At 42.0% G+C, this 17,510-nt stretch overlaps 1 protein-coding gene across 1 annotated transcript in view; it reads left to right on the top strand.

The window, feature by feature from the left end:
* Positions 1-17,510, top strand: part of SMC5 (structural maintenance of chromosomes 5) — a 515,710-nt gene that overhangs the window by 27,147 nt on the left and 471,053 nt on the right. The window lies entirely within an intron of this gene.

The following is a 17,510-nucleotide window of genomic DNA, read 5'->3' as shown; positions in this document are numbered from 1 at the left end:
ACTAGAGGCATAGCTGATATATACAAAACTCACACGTTTTGGAGCTACGGAGTATGATACGTTCTTATGTGGTTTTTAGGATTATGTTATGGGGAATCCTAAGGAAAACCCACACTTATAGATTACCAAAAATACAATCTGGCAAAAATTGACTTAAAATATAATACCGTTATAATAGTCTCTTTGGTAACATGGTTCAGATATTAGACACATGTAAAACTGACTTGCATCTCTTTGGGCTGCACATGGCATCCAAACACAAAAGGCTCACTAGTTGGATTTAAAGTGAATGTCAATTTTGATGCTAAAGAGCCCGATTTTTAAAAATTCAATTAAATACAGGGGCACTTTAATTCATCAAAATTTACATTTCACTTGTGTTGTGAAAAAAACTTATCTTTTTAATCTTGACCGCAGCTCCAGCTTCCTCCACCCATCGCAAAGCCTCTTCTGGGTCTAAAATGAGGAATCTGGCTCCCTCCAATCACGGCATTGAATCAGACACTGATTCCCCCGGGGGGAAGCCATGATTGGAGGATGACCCATCTATCATTTCTGACATCAGAAATGGCTTACGACGACCAGAGGAAGCTGGAGCAGCTGTCAAGCTTAAAAGGTAAGTGGTGTTGTTTTTTTTTTTTTTTTTTTTTTTTCACAACAGGAGTGAAATTTAAATGTTGATGAATTAAAGTGCCCCTGTTTTTAATCAAATTTTTAAAAGCCGGGCACTTTAGCATCAAAATTTACATTTACTTTAACAAACTGTCAATGCTATTCAGTAGAGTGCCTAGAAGTAGCTCAGATCGTGATGTCATCACTGGGCGGAGCTTGGCAGCAATGTCAAAGTGGCCAGAAACTATATTCATTTTACAATAACTTTTTTACCGTTCCTGCTGCAAGATATAGAAAGGGCAGGGGAGACTATTTGTAGCTTAATCTAAGGTAAGCCTTTAAAGAGTCATTATAGTCATTTTTATTGAAAGGGTATCAATATATACCCATTAAATGTTTTTTTTTTACTGTTGTAAAGATAACTTACAAATTTTATATCCCTTCCACTGCCCATTGGAATCACTGACTGTGCTTCCAATTGTGCTCCGGGTCGTACGACCGATATGGAAGTCAGAGCCTGCGCATTACAGCCTTCATCTACCTCCTCACAGCTTTTGAAAAGAAGTGCAGGCTGCAAAGTGTCACTCAAAATCCGATCCAACTATCTGTTCAAGCTCATGACTGAAAGGATCGGCAATGGTTGCTATAGCAACCTTTGAAGTGTCCCCGCCAGCAGAGCTGATAAAGATCAGCATAAATGAGCTTGCTCTTACTAAGAATTTTTATTGCCTGTTTTGTTTACTTGATTGACTGCCGGTGACATAACTGAAAGCTCAATGTGAGAAGGGGAATGCCGACTGACACGCTAGCAGAGGAACTGATTTCCTTAGCAATGTATATACCAGCTCTGCTAGTGTGTCAGTTTCACCAATGTGCTGTTGTAAGGGGAAAAGAATACCAGATCGTCCCTCATTTAAGTTGATAATTCTATGATATATCTAATGTCAATGCAAAATAATACAGCCTTTAATATAAACGTGTTTATTTACGTATATTATTATAGGCTGTAATATTATTTTGCATTGACGTATTAGATATAGCCTATCAACTTAGAGGGACATTATACACATTTTTTCTTTGCATAAATGTTTTGTAGATGATCTATTTATATAGCCCATAAAGGTTTTGTGACAGACCCCTCTGTAAACCTCCCTACGGATTATGGATTCAGGCATTATGTTAAGTCACCCTGTGCCCATTATAGGTGCAGGGTGCAAATCCAACAGTACTGGAGGGGTTAACTTCAGTTTTGAGTAACTGTATTGTCTTAGACAGTTGTTGTTGTTGTTGCACCAGTTTTAAGCAGTGCCTAGAAGCAAAATAAATAGCTGATTTAGACTTAAGCTTGGATTGAATTATTTAGACAACATTTTTAAGATGAGAATGTCTCTGCCTAACTAAAAGATATATTGCGGAGCCTACTGCCTCTCCGCTACAATTGGTGGCAAGTGACGGGTTAGTCCTCATAGCCCAGAAGAGCAACTACACATCCGGACCTAATGGGAATACAGTATGAAAGGCTGAAAAGAGCCACCCTTAAAGACCTGCTAGAACAACTGTACAGTGAGTTGTTATACTATTAAGTCTGGGAAAAGTAAAGTAGAAGGGAAAGTGTTGCTTCAAGGAATAATTGTGAGTTACTGCACACACAGCAATAATCAGACTGAGCAGACAGACAGAGAACACAGTTTGCTTGTTACGGGACTTAAAAAAGCGACTTCTTGAAGATGGAGATTATTACAATACTGACCGAGATGGACGGAGTACCAGGGCCTGAAGGAACCAATGAACCCAGCATATCAGACAGAACTCCTGAAGAAGCAATCTTTGACCGGGCGGTTAAAATAAGACTGGCACATTATGGCCCCAACCCGACTGCCGAAATTATCGACCGGGTCATAGCAGCTGTGGATGCCAACCTACTTCACCAAAGCAGCGCTGCAGCAGCCCAAGTCACAGTAACCCCAGTGGAAAAGAGAAAAATACATTTTACAGCTTTTAAAAACTTCATTGAAACAGAAGGAGAGATTGATGGGTACCTTGCGGATTTTGAGAGACAATGTGCACTAAACAAGGTACCCGCAGAGGACTGGGTCACAATATTATCCGGAAAATTATCCGGCCGGGCCGGCGAGGCTTTTCGGGCCATTCCAGATGAGGAAGTCAGGGATTATAATGTTGTAAAAGGGGCTCTGCTCTCCAGGTATGCGATTACACCGGAGGCATACAGGAGACGGTTCAGAGACACTGTTAAATTAGCTGGAGATTCCTACGTCGAGTGGGCATATAAGGTGCACCGCACAGCAGCTCACTGGTTAGCGGGTGCCAAGCCGTATCTGGGGAAGAGGTGCTGCAGCTATTCCTGTTGGAACATTGCTTTGACAAGTTATCAGCAGGAGTTAGAGTGGGTTCGGGACCGTAAACCCTCCACCCTGCATGAAGCTGCTCGCCTGGCAGATGAGTATACGGATACCCGCAAACTGGACACTGCTACCACTAAGATCCCTGCCAGAGTGGAGTACAGACCCACAGTCACCCCAGCAGCTACCAGTTACCAACCCCCGGCGCACCGCTATACCACACCGCCTTCAGCCACGAACTATCCTCAGACAGCCCGGTTCAACTCGCGTTATTACTCACAGCCTATTCAGTGCTTTGGATGTAAGCAGCTAGGGCACAAAAGACCAGAGTGTCCCCTAAACACAGCGAACCAAGCACAGTCCTGGAGAAGACCTGCCGGTGGAAACCCACGTAACCCTCTGCCTGCTGCTGAGCCCCAGGATGCTGAGCTCAGTAAATCTCTCTCCACTATTGATACGTGGAAGTCCCGTTACAATGCGCTAATGAAGGAGAAGAGTCAAGTAGAGGATGAAATGGTCACGTTAAACAATCACGTAACGGTGCTAGCGGGAGAAAAGAGGAGCGCAGAGGAAAGCGCGTTTAGAAAGGGAATCTCTGCTAGACGAGCTGCACCGACAGACCGCAGAAAACACCAGCTTCAGAGTGGAACATGAAACATTAAAGACAAACTTGGCGACACTGGAGGAGAAGGTGACGCTGGCTCATAGTGAGGTGCAACAACTCAAGGGCACCCGACGTCAGTATGAAGGACTTGTTGATACCTATAAAGAGCAGGTACAAAAAACTCTTAAAGAAGCCGATGAGATTTGTCTCTGAAAACAAAAACTTGAAGGAATGTTTAGCCCTGGTCTGGGCACTGAAGAAGTTGAACCCTTATTTATACGGACAGGAATTCTCTCTCATAACGGGAATACAGATGGATTGTCCTGGCAAACTGACATTCCTACCACTTCCTAGTCCGGTCATCCCCAAGTTGACCCGCCAAAGGGTCAAGCCGGGTCTGCCGTAGTCTCCCACAAGGAGGGGGCCATGTGACAGACCCCTCTGTAAACCTCCCTACGGATTATGGATTCGGGCATTATGTTAAGTCACCCTGTGCCCATTATAGGTACAGGGTGCAAATCCAACAGTACTGGAGGGTTTAACTTCAGTTTTGAGTAACTGTTAATTTTGAGTAACTGTATTGTCTTAGACTGTTGTTGTTGCACCAGTTTTAAGCAATGGCTAGAAGCAAAATAAATAGCTGATTTAGACTTAAGCTTGGATTGAATTATTTAGACAACAATTTTAAGATGAGAATGTCTCTGCCTAACTAAAAGATATTGCGGAGCCTACTGCCTCTCTGTTACAGGTTTTTTTTTTTTTTTTTTTTTTTTGTATAGTTTTGCTAATTTTTAAAAACATTCCTCTGATTTTCAGACTCTTAACCAAGCCCCAAAGTTTTATGAAAATACTGTAAATTACCTAATCCAGCTTGCTCCTGTTTGTGTAAAGGGTCTTTTCATATGCAAAGGGAGGGGGAGTGTCTTATTTCCCACTTGCAGTGGGCTTTCCAACTGGCTTTTCAACAGAGCTAAACTGAGAGCTTCAAAGTAAGTTTTTAAACAGTTTTATACTGGATTTTTATTCTTTATAATAGTGTATTACATGCAGTTATATGAAAATGAGTGTATACTGTCCCTTTTTAAATGATGGTTTAACAGTTATACAATCTAGTATTCTTTTCAACTTAAAACAGAACATTGGTGAGAACTGACATGATAGTAGAGCTGGTATATACGTTGCTATGGGAAATCAGTTCCTCTGCTAGCGTGTCAGTTGGCATTCCCCTTACTCTGACAGCGTGATATTGCCCGCACGCTCCCGTGTCTGATCAGAAATGCTATGCTAATTAGACATGGGAAATGTAGTAAAAAAGCCCATTTCTGGGGCGTTTTTACCTCGTCGTGGGACTATTTTACATAGTTCAAAGTAAGATTAATTATATAAAAAGTTGTTTTTAAAAAATAAATATACCACTTTATTAAAAAACAAACTATTTTTAAAGCTATCAAAATTTGTCATTTATTATAGACCTTTAAGATGACTAAGGTTTAGACTGTCCCTTTAAATAATTTTTTTGGTTTAGGTCAGATTTCTGGCCAGTCCCTTTCAGAGAGGGTCAAGGAATATAGTAACGCCTATTATGGCAGGCTATAAACCTCCCAAGCCATGGCTGAAATTATTATAGTATTTTTTTATTTGTTTTTTCAGAAAATAAATATAACTGTGCGACCAAAGCGTACTACATTTCCAAAGTCATATACATAGGAATAAGGATTCAAAATAACAGATATGGCGGACACAGATCAAGATCAATATACAATTTAAAGATCCCAGCTCTCCCTCATTCTCCTAGGAGAGCCAAATGGATCTGTAACTACGATCCATGAGTTGGGGGGGGAAGGGAGGGGATGTGAGGGAAAGTAATGTGAGACTTAAATGAGGAACAAAACTATAGAGGAGTTTTCCAGTCAGGCAGATCCGGTGTGGGACAACAGGCACTCCCAGCTGGCAGAGAGAGGCTATCCTAAAGTCTCGAAGTTGGGTAGCCAGAGGGTGTCTAAACTACGCTTCCATTCCGTCCAAACTAACTTGAAAAAGTCAGACCTTCCTATAGCGTAATGTATATGTATGCCATGGGGGGGGGGGGGTCACTCTTTTCTAAGCTCTGGCTATAGAATGTTTGATGGCTGAGAATAAGTATATACAGAGTATGCCGTGGTATCTGGGCAATTTACATGTGCCTAAGTGAAATAAGGCCACCTCCGGAGTTATGGGAAGGGTGATTCCCATGTTTGTTAGTGTATTGAAGCACCTGTTCCAGAGTGGTTTAGGTTTAGGGCAACTCCACCAAATAGGAGTCATGTCTCCTATGTGTGCACAGTCCCTCCAACAAGTTGGGGGGGTCGCGGGGTAGAGTTCGGCTAACCTAGCTGGGACATAGTACCATGCTAGGTGCATAAGGAGTTTGATATAGGTTTTGTAGATGGTGACACAGTGAAGGGCTTTTTTGTGAGCAAAAGTGTACGGTGCCATTCCTTAGTGGGTACTGAAAAAGCGAACGTCTGCTCCCATTTATGGATGTGTGAGGCCTTGTCTACCAGTGTCGCGCCTTCCATCATATAGTGAAGGGACAATGCTTTGCCTAACCTAAGCCCCTCCTGCCATCTGGCTTCCCATATAGTTAGCTCGCGACAGGATTGGGGCTTAAAACCCCAGCTGGACAGTAAGCTAATTACCCTGGCATGTTCAAATGTCAGGTATGGTGGGATGCGTGAGGAACTCCTAATTTGATTGAGTACAACAAAGGTACGTGTGACGTATCAAGTGTTTGGACCCTGCGCTATTTCTATTAACCCTCAAGCTCCCCTCTAGAGGTCCCCTAGTAGACCCGAAAATAGAACGTTAGGGTAGTGGAGAGGCGAGCGCCAAAAAAGGCTAAGTGGCGTAAAGGAAGACTATAACAAGTAGTGATGTGTATGATATATAAAAGTTTGATACATAACTTCTAAATACAATATAAAATAATAAATATCATGGATCCATGTAACAAGCATAAGATCAAACATGCATGATAAAACATATGTTAAAACCAATGAGATATTAACTTGAGATGGTGGCTAACTTAATGTTAATCCAACAAGGCCAAGCAAAGGGAAGTCCAGATTGACACTCCTAAGTGTGCATATCCTAATGTGTCCGTGATAAAAGTCACTTAGAATTAGAATGGGTGAATCAAAGGTTGAAAAATATAAAGTTTGAAAAAAAGGTGAAACAGATGATGATTGAATGAAAAAAAAAAAAAAAAAGTTATGATGAAAACAAAAACACGGTGAAAAAATGTCAAAAAGGAGAAGTGAAAAAAATCCAAAAAAATGGAAAATAGTGGAAAAATGGAGCAAGTGGTAAAAGGAAAAATGGAATATGATAAAAATGAAAAAAGATGAAAAAGAAAATGAATAAAGTTGATGAAAAACGTTACACACTCATTGTGAATGGTGGATATTTAATGGTAATTGTAATCCAGTGTGGGTTCAAATAAATCTTCAAAGGTGGTATTCAAATATCTTCAAATTTAAAGTGATAAGTGTAGAAAACCTGTGAGAAAAATATAAAACAACGCTATAGAGATGATCACAAACAAAGTGATATATAGGTAATGAACTTACTTTGATTAAGTCGACGCGTTTCGGCCTCAATATAGACCTTTATGAAGACTGGTCTTGAGTCTTGATAAAGGCCTATATTGAGGCCAAAACGCGTCAACTTAACCAAAGTAAGTTCATTACCTATATGTCACTTTGTTTGTGATCATCTCTATAGCTTTGTTTTATATTTTTTCTCACAGGTTTTCTACACTTATCACTTTAAATTTGAAGATATATGAATACCACCTTTTGAAGATTTATTTGAACCCACACTGGATTACAATTACCATTAAATATTCACAATGAGTGTGTAACATTTTTCATAAACTTTATTCATTTTCTTTTTCATCTTTTTTCATTTTTTATCATATTCCATTTTTTCCCCCCACTTTTTTCCATTTTTTCTGATTTTTTTTTTTTCACTTCTCCTTTTTGACATTTTTTCACCGTGTTTTTGTTTTCATCATAACTTTTTTTTTTCACTCAATCATCATCTGTTTCACCTTTTTTTTTAAACTTTATATTTTTCAACCTTTGATTCGCCCATTCTAATTCTAAGTGACTGTTAATACGGACACATTAGGATATGCACACTTAGGAGTGTCAATCTGGACTTCCCTTTGCTTGGCCTTATTGGATTAACATTAAATTAGCCACCATCTCAAGTTAATATCTCATTGGTTTTAACATATCTGTTTTATCATGCATGTTTGATGTTTGAATTTATGTTTGTTACATGGATCCATGATATTTATTATTTTATATTGTATTTAGAAGTTATGTATTAAACTTTTATATATCATACACATCACTCTACTTGTTATAGTCTACCTTTACGCCACTTAGCCTTTTTTGGCGCTCGCCTCTCCACTACACTAACGTACAACAAAGGTACCAATGGAGACCGTGGACCATAAATCTGCGACTTTCAGAATACCCAGATTTGCCCAGGATACCATGTGTGAATCCGGCAGGCCAGCGAAGAGGCCAGTAATGGAAGTAATTGGGGGATGGATGAGGTGCTACTTGTTTATAGTGCCGTAACTGTTCCCAGGCAGCCAGACATTCACAGATAACTGGATTCACCACAGCGAGATTTCTCCTGCAGTGTGGGGGAGTCCATATCAGGTCTCTCAGGGATAGGTCATAAGGTAGAGATGCCTGTTCAATGCTCCTCCATTTACTATTCGAGTTTTTTACACCCCACTGGGAAATGTGTGTGAGCATTGCTGCCTCAAAATATCTAGATATGTATGGGGAGGCTACCCCCCCATGCATTCTAGGATATTGTAAGAGTTTGTGGGCTATTCGGGGGGAGTTGCCCGGCCATATATACTTAGTGCATGCACTCTGGAACTGTACTAAAAGGGATCTAGGCACCCTAATAGGTAAGCATCTAAAAATATGTTAGTTTGGGAAGGTATCTCATTTTAAGGGGGGCTATACGTCCCAGCCATGAGATGGATTTGAAGTTCCACTTCCGGCTCAAAGACCCGAGTTCAGAGAGTAGGGGTTTGTAATTGTCATCTATTATCTTGGGCAGCGCATTGGAAAGTTTAACTCCCAGATGGGAGATATAGGTATCGTTGGCTATAAATTTGTGTCTATCGTGTAGGCATTTATGTCCTCAGGGAATCCATGTGTATATATTTCCGATTTTAGTGTGGTTTAATTTATAGTACGAAAGGGCGCTAAAAGCCTCCAATAAGGACAAGAGTTTGGTTATCGTTTGTAGGGGTTTGGAGGAAAAGATTGTGCTGTCATCTGCAAATAGGGCCACCTTGTGCACCGTACCATGGAGCGTGATTCCTTCAATGTCCCTGTCTTCCCTGATGGCAGCAGCTAAGGGTTAAATGGCTAGCGCAAATGAGGGAGAGGGGACAGTCCTATCGTGTGCTGTTGGAAATGGAGACGGGTGCAGAGCTGAAACCCAAACCCCTTGCCGAGGGAGTGGGAGCAGAGTACAAGGCCCTCACCGCCTGGATGATCTGTGTTGGAAACTGGAAGATTTCGAGGACCTCCCACAGATACTCCCAACGGACCCGGTCAAACGCCTTCTCGGCGTCGAGAGAGAGCACCACAAGGGGCTTATTCAGCCTCTTAGCCTCTAGAAGAATGTTCAGTAGCCTCCTGGTATTGTCTGGGCCCTCCCAGGGATAAAACCCACTTGGTACGGATTGATAAGGACGGGAAGTAGTCTTGCTAACCTATTGACCAGTATTTTTTAGAGTATATTTTAACATCGACATTGAGTGAGATGGGTCTATAATTAGTACACAGGGTTGGGTCTTTGTTAGGTTTGGGTATTGCAATGATGGAGGTCTCAAGGAACCCACTTCGGAATTTGCCTTCATCCATTGCTAAGTTAAAGAATCTAGTAAGGATGGGCGAAGTCTCGTGTAGGTATGTCTTATAAAAGAATGCGGTGAAGCCGTCAGGGCCTGGGGGCTTTAAGGGTTTCAGGTTTTTGATTACCTGTTTAACCTCATGGCACGTGATGGGGACGTCTATGATTTCGATATGGGCCTCATCTATGGTAGGGAGTTTCAAAGAGCGTAGAAATGGGCCTATAGCTTCTGATGGGGCCGACCTAATCGTTACCATGTCCTGAATGTTGTAAAGATCGGAATAGTACTCGCAAAACTGCTGGCCAATTGAGGAGGGGGTTCTGAAGGTCTGTGCGCCCGCTTGAGCTCATGGATATGGGATGCGCCTGTGTGCTGCCTTAGTTTGTTGGCTGGTATAGTGTCTGCTGTGTTACCCTTCGAGTACATAAGCTGTTTTAGTTTAAAGAGGTTGGTTTGGGTCTTTCTAAATTCCAGTTGACATATGTGCCGTCTAAGGTCCTTGACCTCCTGACTAAAGTTTGTGGTGTCAGAGGTGCACCTTTTGGAGTTCTAAATATCGTAGCTTACAGTGTGCCTGATACAGAGAGAGGCATGCCTGCTTCCTCAGATGGGCCTGTTTGCGTATAAATAGTCCTTGAGTAGTGGCTTTAAATGCCCCCCCAATCACGTCATCCTGAACCTCATGGGAATCATTAATGTGCAAAATAAATTTTATTTCCTTCTTAAGTTCCTCCCTGAAGGGGATATCTGATAAGGGGTGATGGGGCAAACTCGAAGAGGGTCTGGATCTAGTAGTGTGTTTAGAATTTAGGTCCATTATGACCTGGTCATGGTCAGACCATGGTAATGTGGATATACTCATGGACCGTATAAGATCCAGGGTTTCAGGGTGGCAAAAAAAAAAAAAAATCTTGCCTGTAGAATGTGGTGTGGGGGTGGGAGAAGTGGGTGTAGTCCTTATCTAGGGGGTAAGGGGCCTCCAGACGTCAAAATAGTTAAACCGGGTCATAAGCTCTCTAAATTTACAACTCATCGAGTTGGGGGCAGCGGTTCTCCTTCTGGGAGGCATCATTTTCCTATCTAGCCTGCTGTCCAACACCATGTTCAGGTCACCCGCCAGAATCGCCCTACCCTGTTTGAACTGTTCATCTTTAGTTAAAATCTTCCGCAGGCATCTAGGCTGCAGGGTGTTTGGTAAGTAGGTAGAGACTAAGGTGATCTAGGTTGCAGTTAAGGATAAGGTATTTCGCTTGGGGGTCTCTGATCACATGGAGGGGTTCGAAGACCACTCTTATGTACTAATATGGCTACCCCTCTAGCTTGTTTGGGATAGGAAGCTACCTCACAAACAGGGAAGTCTCGGGAAATGTACGTAGGAGGATTGTCTGCAAGTAAATGCGTTTCCTGGAGGAAGGCCATGTCGGCCTTATTAAAGCGCAGGGATCTGGCTAGGAGGCTCCTTTTACCAACGGTGTTCAAGCCTCTAACATTATGAGTAATGAACCTAAGGGAGGACATTTGTGGACCTGTGTCCTATAGAGTCTAGTTAATGGGAGAGGGTTTTGGGTAGGAGTTTGGTACAGGCTCCAATGTCTGGGGCACGAACTGGTAGGACAGGGGCTAGAGTGAGTAGCCCCACTCTGTGTAAACATAACAAACAAGATAAACTAGCTAAATTTTTAACTATGAGCATACTGAGATTAAAGAATTAGAAGGTGCATTTCAACAGCCTCTAACGAGGAACATTCAATATGATACACCTATAAAGCTTCAGGTCGGTAAGGCTTGGGGCCTCAAGGAGTGGTCAGGGGGGCTGGGTTTTTGCCGTTTAGATCTCTGCTCTTTGAGTGTCCATTCTGGGGCCGAGACCCTCAGTCTAGAAAGGGCCACCTCTTGGGGTGCCGGATCAGTTCTAAGACCCCAGTTAGCGAGGAGAGTGCTGGCCATGGAGGGGGAGGACACTACATGAGTCTGTTCTTTGTCACTATGAGTTTAGTGGGTAATCCCCATCTATATTTTGATATTGGCATTCCTGAGCTGAGTGGTGATAGGGGCATACAGCCTGCGTTGTTGTAACGTATGAGAGGAAAGGTCAGGCAGTTGCTGTATGTCCTTAAAAGTGTCAGGTTGGGTGGGCTTACCAAAGGCGGCCTGCATCAAGCGATCTTTAAAGGTGAAGTGGTGGAAACGGACCACCACGTCCCGTGGCTTATCGGATGACACCGACCTTGGTCTAAGAGCCCTATGGGTCCGCTCCATGACGTGTGAAGTGCCCTCCAGAGGACCTAACAGTGCGGTAAACAGCGATTTGAGGAATTCTTGGAGATCACCTGCGGCCACACTCTCAGGGATACCTCGGAAACGGACGTTGTTCCTTCTGGCTCTATCTTCTTCGTTATCTAGCTTTAATTCAAGCTGAGAAATTTGCTCAGCGAGGTTCTTGGCATATGAGAGCAGGTTTGAATGGTCGTGGCTAGATCATCATGTTGTCGCTCAAGAGTGTCCACCCTGTCTCCAGTTTCTGCTATGTCTTTCCTGAGCTCTGCTGAGCTTCGCTGGATCTCCGCAGTGATGGATTTGGTCTGTGCCGATGACATTTTTTACATTTTGCTTTCTGTAATGTAGTAATTAAGGTGGGCAGCAGACTGAGAGCTCGATTGAGAGCCTTCATCCTGCGACTCAGGGTCACTAGCTTCTTTTTACCCGGGGTTAAGACTTTTTATGTGGTTGAGAGAAATGATCAAGGACCGTCTTTTTTATTGCTGCTGGGGCCCTAGGGTTCCTTCTTGTGGAGTGTGGCATGGTGGGCTCAGCTGGAGAGTGAAGTGGAAACCTTCAAATTGGCCTACCCTGACCACTGTAAACTCTGTGAGGGACAAAAAAAGAGGTAAGCAAACCTTGCACCTGACTTAAAAACCTATGCTATAACATATGAAGCAAGTGATACTGTATGAGAGCGGGGCCAGACACAGCCCAACCTTAGGGGTCACACCTAAAGCATGGCAACCTACTACATATCAGTTATCTAATGGAGGCACAGGATGAATTCCAACGATTGCAAATAGAGTGGTCCCTATAGGCCCCCGAGCACCTCAGGGAAGGGGATACGACCAAGAGGAAGGGTAAAAGTAAAGAGGCAGTAACCAGCCCAGACAAACTGGGCTGGAAAGGAAGAGGCACAAGGGGGACCACAGCAACCAGTCCCTTCTTGTGAGACTCACAATCTACACCAGCAGGATCACAATGCAAAGAAAGAATATAACAGGGTAATACAGTGCACAACAAACCCAATGTTAAGTTACAATAGGCGTGGGACTAACCCCAGCAAAGAGTTGTAGACCTATAGGTTCTTGCAAGCGCCGGGTGAAAAGTTGTTACTATACACGGTGTATGGATGGTGAAATTAGGGTTTAGGCACCTTCTAGGGGTGATAAAACAGTGGCCAGAAAGTGATGGGGCGAGAAGTCCCACTAAGTTATGTGAAAATTACAGTGTGTGAGGCAGGCCGTGAATCAATAGTGTGATCTTATATGTTGCTTGGAGTGTAGAGTCTGATGACTTGCTTGTAAAATGCAAAGCTAAGGGTGCGTGCTGGGCTGATGTTGTGTGAGCGGCACTTTCAGGTCAAATGCGAACAAAGTAGGTAAAAACAGAGAATAACACTCCACTCTGGGTAACGACCACAGAGGTACACAAGCTGACACAGCACCTAAAATACAATTCTCTAAATGAGCTTCAGAGTGTGCAGCTCAATATCTTGTAAACAGATTTGTAGGGAGGTATATTTCAGAGGGCCTGTAAAGTGAGGTGCTGGTTCAGACTCAAGTAGAGCTGCAACAACTAATCGGCATAATCGATAATAATCGATTATGAAAATAGTTGTCAACGAATCTCATAATCGATTAGTTGGTTTGCAATTAGTTGGTCTGTGCACAGCACCAGCTGCTTCACTCCAATGAGCTCCTGCACATGGTATTGTGTTTTATATTTATGCCCTTAGCCTAAAGGATGTCTACAGACGTTTTACTTTTTACTTTTTCAGAACACTATAAGTTTCTTTTTAAGTTTACAACTACTCCTGCCTTATGTGCAACCCAGAATTAAAATAGGAGTCATAATTTGTATTGTTTATATTAAATCAGGTGATTTGGGACTGTGCTTTGCATGATATAGTGCTGAGCTTGTTATTTACACCTAGCCCTAGATTGATGACATTTGTTATATGAATTTATGTCACTATTGCCTGTTTGCATAATTTTTAGCGGATCGCTTGCTATTGCTGATTATATGTACTCTATAGATAAATGTGTAAGGCTGTGTCCTGTTACTGATATATAGTCTTTAGGCCTTTTGCCTTTTTTTAAATATTTTTAATTAATTGGAATATGTACCAAATTCAACCTCTAAGTATATATCTGCTATTTTAAGAGTGGACTAGATATTTTTTCCCCTAACCTTATAGCTGGTTGTTTACCATTGCATATAGATATTTTAATGTCAGAATGAAGACCAGGCTTACTTTGTTAAGAGGCCCCTTGCATTGGTGAGAGCTAATAAAGATAAATAGCCCACCTTGGTGAAATTGGCAAAAACCCTACTTACGCATCTCAGGCACCTCAACACCATCTGAGCACCTCTTCTCTGCTGCAGGCAAAATAGCTTGCAAAAAGAGAGACAGCCTCAGCCAGAAGCATGTGAACATTTCAATGTAAAATTTCTGAAAGAGTGTATAACAGAATGTTATAAACAGTGGTAGTCTACCTATTACTAGTTCTACCTCTTTTCAAACAGTTTGTGGTTTTGTTTGGCTTAATTATACAAATTTGTTCTGCTGCTTAAACAATTGGACCAACGGTTGTGTTAATGTTAAGTTTTAGTCTGAAGTTTATATTTATAACACTCAGTATATGGATTTTATTTCAAATATAGGAAAAAATTATTTATTTACTTTTTTTCCGATTAGTTGATTAATCGAAAAAATAATCGACTGATTAATCGATTATGAAAATAATCGTTAGTTGCAGCCCTAGACTCAAGTTAGATTTATCCCCTAACGTTGTCTCCTTTTCCCACAGTCCCTAAGCGTTTAGTAGGGTTAATTGACAATTGTATCTCCACAGTTTCCCCTTAAACTTCTCTTATCCCTCCAGGGGTATTGTGTACAGGTTCTCACCTCAAGTCACTTGTACCTTATGCAAGCCTGAATATTTACAAAACAGGGACTTAGGAGTTGGGGCGAGGGGCAATGCTCGCCTGCTCACTAACAACCATTAGTGGACTTTCCCATACGATTGTAAGAAAAGTTCCCAGAGTGTGGGGGAGAGGGGGGGGGGGGGGTCTCTTACCGGACTGGAGTCCTCTTTCAGATCCTCCAGTTAAGGGAGGAACTGACCCGTCAAACCTCAACCTAACTACCCTAGCACAGAGAGACTGTTCTGCTATGAGGGGGATGTGCAGCCTGTCAGCACCTCTGAGCCCCTCACCATGAGATGCGGCGATAGGCCCACTGCAAGCTAAAAGAAAGGTGCGTCTGCTCTCCAGGGCCTAAATTCAAAGATGGCGGCCGTTCGTGCCGCTTATTCCTCTGCAGTCTCTCTCGATCCACCGATATGTGTATGGTTGCTCTGGTCCTCACTGCCACCCACCAGATCCCACCGGATTCCTCTGGTCGGCTGGGATGCCTCTGTTAGGGCGATTTTTCCATCTGTTTAGCAGGCTGACTCGTGGATCTCCCACTCTGTTCGCTCCTCACTAGCAGTGCCCCAAGGTGAGCTCCACTGTGCTCCGGAGCGGAGCCCCGACTCTCCGGAGCGTTGGTTCTAAACAGGGATTGGCGGAGGGGGCAAGAGCTGGCTGTCGAACTCTTCCTTGAGCGACCTTACGTCTGCGCAGCTGGATACCCTCCCGGGTAGGAATCTTCTTCAAGGATAGGGCGCCTCTGCAGAACTCGGATATGTGATAATGAACCTCCGGAGTGAAGCCCTGACCCTCCTGATGGCTTAGGCAGTCGCCTACGTAGTTGCTATAGCCTGGAGTCAAATACCTCTGTGGGCCACCACTGTATCCAAGCTCACAGCATAGAATGGTTTTCAGCGCAGCTCAGGTCACTCCCTTATCTCGCCGTATACTGATATAATTGCACTTAACCAGCGAGTTTTTAGGCAAAATTAGGTACTTTAAATAGCTTTTCTAAACTGAAGCAAGCGGAGCTCTTCTAAGATGCGTCCTCACAGTATGGCGGATAGCTCTGCCTCCCCGTACATTATTTTACTAGGTATATACAGCAACCATACGCGTGTAATTAATCACATTGTTAAACTTTAGGAATATATATATATATATATATATATATATGTGTGTGTGTGTAAAAAAGCAGACTGGAACCTCATAGTTGCCCAGCAAACTGGATGAGCACAGCCGGATATCCATGAATGGTTCCTCGCCTGTGGGGTTCAACGGTGTTCCTAGAGGAGGAGATACAGAGCCAACATAGCCCAGCACAGTTTTGTACAATTGTGTATGTGTGTAAAGAATAAGCACACTTACGTATTTCAAACCATTACTCACTTTAGCCGTCCAGCTGACTGATTCCCAGGATTTCAGCAACCAAAGTAGTTTCCAAGTTAAATTCAGGGGTGTAGCAAATCTCCCCAAATATAACACATCAGCAAGTGTATAAAATATAAAAAAATATTTTATTAAAAGCAACGCGTTTCTCAGCCTCTGAGGCTGTTTCCTCAGGCTAGTGAAATAAAATATGAAAATACACTTGCTATATAAGACACATGATAAAAGCTTATAGGTGCAATGTTAATTAGCAACATGTGTAACCTATCTAACATGGTTACTATAGATACTCAAGTAAACACATGGTAAACTAAACCATATTCCAATCTTATGTAAACCATACAATATAAATATATTCATGTTTAACATACATTGTATCAAAAGTGTAACACAGTGTGTGCATAATGCATTGCAAATTAATCCCACATAAATGTACTTACATATAAATATCAATCAATCATAATACAGGTAGTCTGATGAAATAAGCATAAGCTCCTATTGGTGCATAGTGACCCACCCTCTCCCTTACAGACCGTAACCAGACCGAATCCATATACATGTTATACAATGCTATCACGGAACATATAACTTTTGAAGGCACCTTTATCCTTATGTATTCTATTTCTCTGTCACAGATCAGTGCACTTTAGTATTCTACCGTATGTTATCACGGAAGGTTTCACCTGATAATGATCGTGAGTGAAACAGCTAGCTGTTATTTAACCCACATCCGGGTATCCTGATAACAGCCTTCATTTGTTTGTCAAATGATACTAACCAGTTAAATTATTGATAGCCCGTGTTTTGTAAAAACAGTTTAAAACACCAGTTGAATCCCGAAGAGCCTTATTTTTTGTTCAGCATTAGATTAGCGTAACAGAAACTACATGTAATCTTGTTAATTAACCCCATATTAGTGAAATAAATGCTCAATGCGTAACTTATTATTGCAAATGGATAAATCAATCCTAATCCGCACTAAGTGATATATAGATAACAATGTGCTGGAAATGTACTATAAATGTATGAATGCTGCCCACAACCATTACAAGAAATGTAATAACCCATATGGTTAAATTAGAGTGGAATAGTAATTAATTATGAAACTATAGTTTAGAGAAACTAAAATGATAGTGACCTTACTTCTTGGAATACAATTCTTTAAGGGTATATGAGATTGTGCAGGAGTAAGTGGTGTAAATAAGGAATCCCATATACTATGGGATAATATCATACTAAGTGGGGTATGTGATTAGAATGCGGTGATAAAATAGAGATACTAGATGATATAAATAATACAAAAAATATTTATAAATACTGCCAACAATTCATGCAGCCAGTGATAATAGTGTAAAGTGTATAGAAATGTGTGCGTATACACGTGTACCGATGATCCTAACTAATTTAACAAATACTGGCAGTACAAATGTTG

The sequence above is a fragment of the Bombina bombina genome, chromosome 2, assembly GCF_027579735.1.
Source record: "Bombina bombina isolate aBomBom1 chromosome 2, aBomBom1.pri, whole genome shotgun sequence".
Lineage (NCBI taxonomy): Eukaryota > Metazoa > Chordata > Amphibia > Anura > Bombinatoridae > Bombina > Bombina bombina.
This window is presented reverse-complemented; position numbering and strand designations above follow the sequence as displayed.